Source organism: Mustela putorius, unplaced genomic scaffold (genome assembly GCF_011764305.1).
Source record: "Mustela putorius furo isolate JIRA1106 unplaced genomic scaffold, ASM1176430v1.1 tig00000179_pilon_pilon_pilon, whole genome shotgun sequence".
In the NCBI taxonomy this organism is placed as follows: domain Eukaryota; kingdom Metazoa; phylum Chordata; class Mammalia; order Carnivora; family Mustelidae; genus Mustela; species Mustela putorius.
Genome location: NW_025421305.1, coordinates 776011 through 781850, shown reverse-complemented (window position 1 = coordinate 781850; position 5840 = coordinate 776011). Strand labels below are relative to the sequence as shown.

Here is a 5840-nt window from a genome sequence, read left to right as displayed (position 1 = left end):
AAAACCCAACATGTAAAAAATTGTAAATCACAGTAATCCCTCTCATGCTTTGCTAATTAACTGCGTTCTATACATCTCTGTCAGGATGCCGCACAGCACCTCAAAATCAAACTCCTGATATACTCCTCTAAACCTGTTTTCTTTTATTTCCTCCTCATTATCAATAACACCACCATCCATCCACCTGCCCGAGTCAGGAATCTGTGAGACTCTTTTATTTTTTTATTTTTAAAGATTTTATTTATTTATTTGACAGACAGAGATCACAAGTAGACAGAGAGGCAGGCAGAGAGGGGGGGAAGCAGGCTTGCCGCTGAGCAGAGAGCCTGATGTGGGGCTCTATCCCAGGACCCTGAGATCATGACCCGAGCTGAAGGCAGACGCTTAACCCACTGAGCCACCCAGGCATCCCCTGTGAGTCTCTTTTAATGCCTGCCTCCTTCATCCCCCAAGGCCTGGTAATCATCAGATCCTGCTGATTTTACCTCCCAAATAGCTCTCGAATAGCCCCACTTCTTTTATTTACCACCACAACGCTTCTCTCTCAACAGCACTGATGTTACAACTACCAGCTGGCCTCCCTAGTCTCCCTGTGGAATAGTTTAGAGGTGGGACAGAGAGAGGGGAGGCAGGGAGACCAGCAGGGTTGTAGTGTCAATCCTAATGAGAGAAAAAAATCGGTGGCGGTGAAGAAGAGAAGTAAACAAATTTGAATGATTTTTCTAAAGCATTCTCTTCCTTAGACCCCCTAAGTAACTCCCCTTTGTCCTTAAAGTCTCAATTCCAAGTATGCCTGCGAAGTCTTCACGATCTGGTTTGGTGTGTATCACCAGTTTACTCTCTTGTGCACTGTACTCAGCCAGTCTGTACTTCCTTCAGACTCTTGATTGCCTATTTCTATTCACCTCCTTACCCATTTTATTCATTTTCCCCTCCATCTGAAACATCTTTTGTGTCAGCCTATTCACTTGTGAAGCTTTTATGTGTTCTTTGGGGGCTTGGCTTATATGCACCCCTTCTGGGAGGTCTTTTCTGACTCCCACATTTGGGGTAGAAGCTTTTCTGTGGTTTCCCTCACCACTCGATGGTTAACTTATCATAGCGTGGACTGATACTGAAATGATGATTTAAATCTTTCTTCCACTAAATTGCACAACACCTGAGCAGGGACCATGTCTTCAGAACTGTTGTACGGCCAACCCTGTCCCAGGTTCAGTGCTTGATATGATTTGTTGAATGAATGCTTTTGTATTTATCAATTAACCTGTCTTTTGCCTGTACTCTCAGTGGAGGATCGTCTCCTTTGATGGATGGCTCGTTATTTCCTTTTACATTTTCCATCCTCCCTTTATCCCTCTTGTCCCTTTAGCTCCACTGCTTTTCCGCTTCCTTTCTTCTCTTCCTCCTTTCTGAAATACATATTGAGTACTTGCTGTATTCCAATAAGTGTTCTTGTAAATTCTTTCTGCTATTTCTTCTCACCTTCTGCCCTAGAGTTCTCCTTTTGTTACTTTTCTATTTTTACACCAAGAATGTGGCTGATTTGGGGGACCCCTCTTACCTAGGCCTGTCCCTGTACTAAGTATAGCAGGAAACAAGGCTTTGTGTGGAATCAGAGATGTGCAGCCTTTGACCCATGCTGATGCACGAGTCTTGCTTTATTTTTTTTCTTAAGCATATAAACATATCTCAGTGAACGATCTACTAGGCACCTTCTAGAGGAATGAACTTGTGAGGAAAAGGACACTCAAGCTCTCTGTTGAGTTTCACAGCGTGCCAGTAGATGTGAATGTGACTGTCTCCGACATCACAAATTATGAAGACTTAGGTGACAGTGTTGTGCTGGTAAAGAAACTCTGAAAAATCATCTCTGATTTACAGCATTTGCCAGTTTGTGTGGTATCAGTATTCCTACCGTGGTTGATTTCAAGCTAGCCATATAACATCATTGAATATGGAGTTGGGAAGCGATGGGTAGAACCGACTCTTGCTGACTGGTACCAGCTGGCCCAGCTCATCTGTGTCACTGCTGTGTCAGGGGGCACAGGCTCTGGGAACGGGGTGCTGGGAAGCTGTTATTAGTTTAACCAGCACCTTGTTCTCTTTTCTGAAACTTGCCCTACCCCCTGGCAGTGTTGTCAGCTGGGTTATCCTGATGGGACTGGAAGTGCTCAACTCAACCTGGGCCAAGCAAAGTACTTTCTAACAAACTTAGATTTGGAATTTGGCTGATTTCATGGACAGAGATGTAGATCAGGAGTTACAGTAGCCATTTGCTTTCCACGGACTTAGGATAGAAAAACCCATCTGCAGCAAGACAGAAGCAGCAACAAGATATATGAAGAAGGGAGTGCTGGGTTTCTACATCTCCGCAGTATCTGAGATGAGGAGTACCTCTGTGTATAGATATGAGAGACTGCCCGACCCTCCCTTGCTTTTCTTAAGCTAGCTAGCACCATGTTATTTGAAGATAGAGATGTTAATAGTACAAAGGATCTGGCTAAAAACCAACAGTTATGTCTTTCTTTTCTGTGTTAATCCTTCCCAGTATTTGTTTAGAAATTAAAAACTAAAATAATAAATTTTTGATTATGGGTTTTTTTAAAAAAATGTATATATTTAGTTTTAGACCCCACCAAAACAATGGAGTGTGATTCACCTAGAAACAGTTTACAGGACTAATAATCTAATAATGAATAAGCAATACAATTTCTATCCATGATGCAGCTGTGTTGTAAAGTTTCAAATAATAAAAAAAAAGTTTCAGATAATCAATTTATAAATTTGTGGCTTTTACTTTTAGAAAAACATTTATTTAACCCATAATATGAGTTGCAAAATTGTTTCCGGATCTCTATAAATTATAAAATATAATTGAGTTCCAGTTACATAAGAGGTGAACATTTTAACTAAACTATTACTTCAAAATACAATGTGTTAAAAGTAATTGTTACAGTATAGGCACCAATGAAAAGAAATATTTTGGCATAGGACACAACCACAACTTATTCAAGTGTTCATATTATTACAGAAAAAGAGGAGGTAATGGCCTTTTGACAAAAAACTGTGTTCTTTACTTGAAGAACACTTTTCTTCTGATATTTGGCAATTATTCAGATCTTTAAAAATGACTTCTGTACAAAAACAAAACTGTGCTGATCCAAACAAAATATTAACTGTAAAAACTACAACAATAATTCTACAACTATTGAAATGTAGGCCCAGTTCAGGACCTAGGCAGGCATAATATTTATACAGGAATTAAAAAAGAAAAGGTATGACCCATGTAACAGTACCATAACTGAAAATTAACTATATGGTCTAATTTAACTTTGCAGGAGCAGAAATCAGCCTGTACTATGGTTATTTTCATATGAATGAGAACGTGTTAATTGCAATAGTCTTTCAAAAATGAACACATGATGCTTATGTACTAGATGATTATGAAAAACAAAAATGTACCAATAGTTTATAGGACATTTCATTCCCATGACAAAAATATGCTGGTGTGAGTTATACTCATTCCTGTCAATCAGGTATTTAATTACATGATTTTCAGCTTTGTTTAAGCTCCCCAAATCCAAGCATATAATATGAGATATGAGTTGAGGATTTTAAAAATGAAGCCTGGCTAATTTCCTTAGTATTGTTAAAAACCCCATCCATGGCTAATTAGTATTGCTTTAAATTTCCACCCATGTCAAATAGGGTTAATTGCCTCTTCTAAAAGAGAAGGTTAATACTTCATACCAAGGGGTACTCTGTTGCCTATAAATATTTCAAACATATGGCTCTCAAATGTGATTGTCACTGAGCTGCCCGGGAGATCATCCGAACTTGGTGAAAAAGTCAATACTTTTCCAGGTCTCGTTTCCAAGAGTTTACGAAAAGCCTCTCTTTTAAAAAGGTATGACTTGTTTCCACCTCCCCCACCAATAGTCACTTTTAGCCTGAAGTAACTGTGGTGGGTTTCTCTGGTTCCGTATGTAATAGAAGCCAATAATAAGTTCCTTCGGGGGATTCATCTACTGAACACTTTCAAAAATTTTCAATTAATTTCTTTACTATTTTATCTGTGATGCCAGGACAGGCTGCTTCTGCCACAGCAATACTGTTCTCTAGTTCTTCAATTGCTGGATTCCTGCTAGTGTTATCCCCAACCCACTTTTCAAGTTGAGCAAACGAAGGTGTGATTATCATAGACAAACAGCTCAGGGTTTGCACAAGATTTTGTTCTGCCCCATTCTGTGGTTTCTTTGGATTGGGCTTTCTTTCACACGATGGTAAAGCTCCATTTAGGAGGAGTATTATTTTCTCTGCTGGTGGATTCCAAACCAGAGCCCCCAGAATCAATTTCATCATCACTGTCCTGTTCTGCCTTCCATCTCTTAAATTGAGCTATCAGTTTGGTCAGATAAGAAGTCTTCATTGAGGCGTGCCTGGGGGAGGGCTCAGTCATTAAGTGCCTGCTTTCGACTCAGGTCATGATCTCAAGGTCCTGGGATAGAGACCCCCTTTGGTCTCCCTGCTCAGCGGGGAGCCTGCTTCTCCCTCTCCACTCTGCTCCTGCTCTCCCTCACTATCTCTGTTGCTGTCTCCATCTCTCTCTGGCAAATAAGTAAATAAAAATCTTTAAAAAAGAATCTTCTTTGAATTTTTCCACAATGAATTTATGTTTCAAGAAATTCTTGAGCTGCAGGACGAAATGATGGATCTTTGTTCAGGCAAGCGTCAGTAAACTCCTTGAAGGACTTAGTAAAGTCTCCAACAAGAGTTGGAGGACCGTTTTTTGGAATAAGATACAGAACTCTCATTGAATGCATTTCAGAGTTAGGTGGCCCTCCCTTGGCTATTTCAATAGCAGTAATTCCCAATGACCAAATGTCAGCTTTTGAGTCATCAGCCCCCTGTTGGCTCCCCTTCAGGAGCCATCCAAAATTGTGTTCCAGCAAGAGTAGTCTTTTAAATACGTGTATCTCTCAGCTGGCCAGTAACTCCAAAGTCAGCAAGTTTATCATCTCCTTGTTCTGACAGCAAGATGTTGGCGGTTTTTGTGTCTCGGTGAATTTTCTTCTTTGAACGCAGATTTCCTTTAGCATGATATGGCAATCTGGAACTCCTGAAATGGACCCAGTGCTGAACAACCACCGCCCAGGTATTTCATTAGTTTCCATAAGTTTGAACGCTTTAAATATGATCCACAGTATTTTGTTACACATGAGCTGTCACACTGACTCAAGTTACTTCCTGCTGAATGTCTTCAGTTTGATCTTCGGGTTCCTCAAGGTCTATGGTTTTAATAGCAACCACTTGCTGGGTACAGTTATCAAATCCTTTGAAAACTTCTCCAAAGGAGGCTTTCCCAGTGTGTTCTAAGGTGAGAAGTGCTTCTGGATCGGCTGTATTATTCTACATCCTGGGACCTTGGACAGGCACCGGCAAGCGGGCCATGAAGGCGACTGCAGCTGCGCATTGCTCCTGTGGTGTCCCGGGCTCAGACTGCTCTTCCTGGGGGTTTGGTGGGGGCGGGGCGGTTGGGGAGCAGTAGCTCAGCGGCCCTCTCAGACTTTTCCACCAGAGAACACAGAAGTGGGGTGGTTGTTCCCGGTAGGGCTGTCTGGGACTCAGTCTATTGGCTGTGGCTGCTGCTCCTGCTGCAGGTGGGGCGCTGTGTGTGACTGTGGCCCTGAACTGGGCTCCACAGATGCCATGCCTCTGTGCCTCCCTGCTGTGTAATTAGAGGTTTAAAGGAAAGAACGTTTTTTTGTTTTGTTTTTAAGATTTCATTTATTTATTTATTTGACAGACAGAGATCACAAGTAGGCAGAGAGAGAGAAGGA

At 41.3% G+C, this 5840-nt stretch overlaps 1 pseudogene; it reads right to left on the bottom strand.

Moving 5' to 3' along the window:
• Positions 1-3945: 3945 nt before the first annotated feature.
• Positions 3946-5451, bottom strand: LOC101678561 (annotated as a pseudogene).
• Positions 5452-5840: the final 389 nt, after the last annotated feature.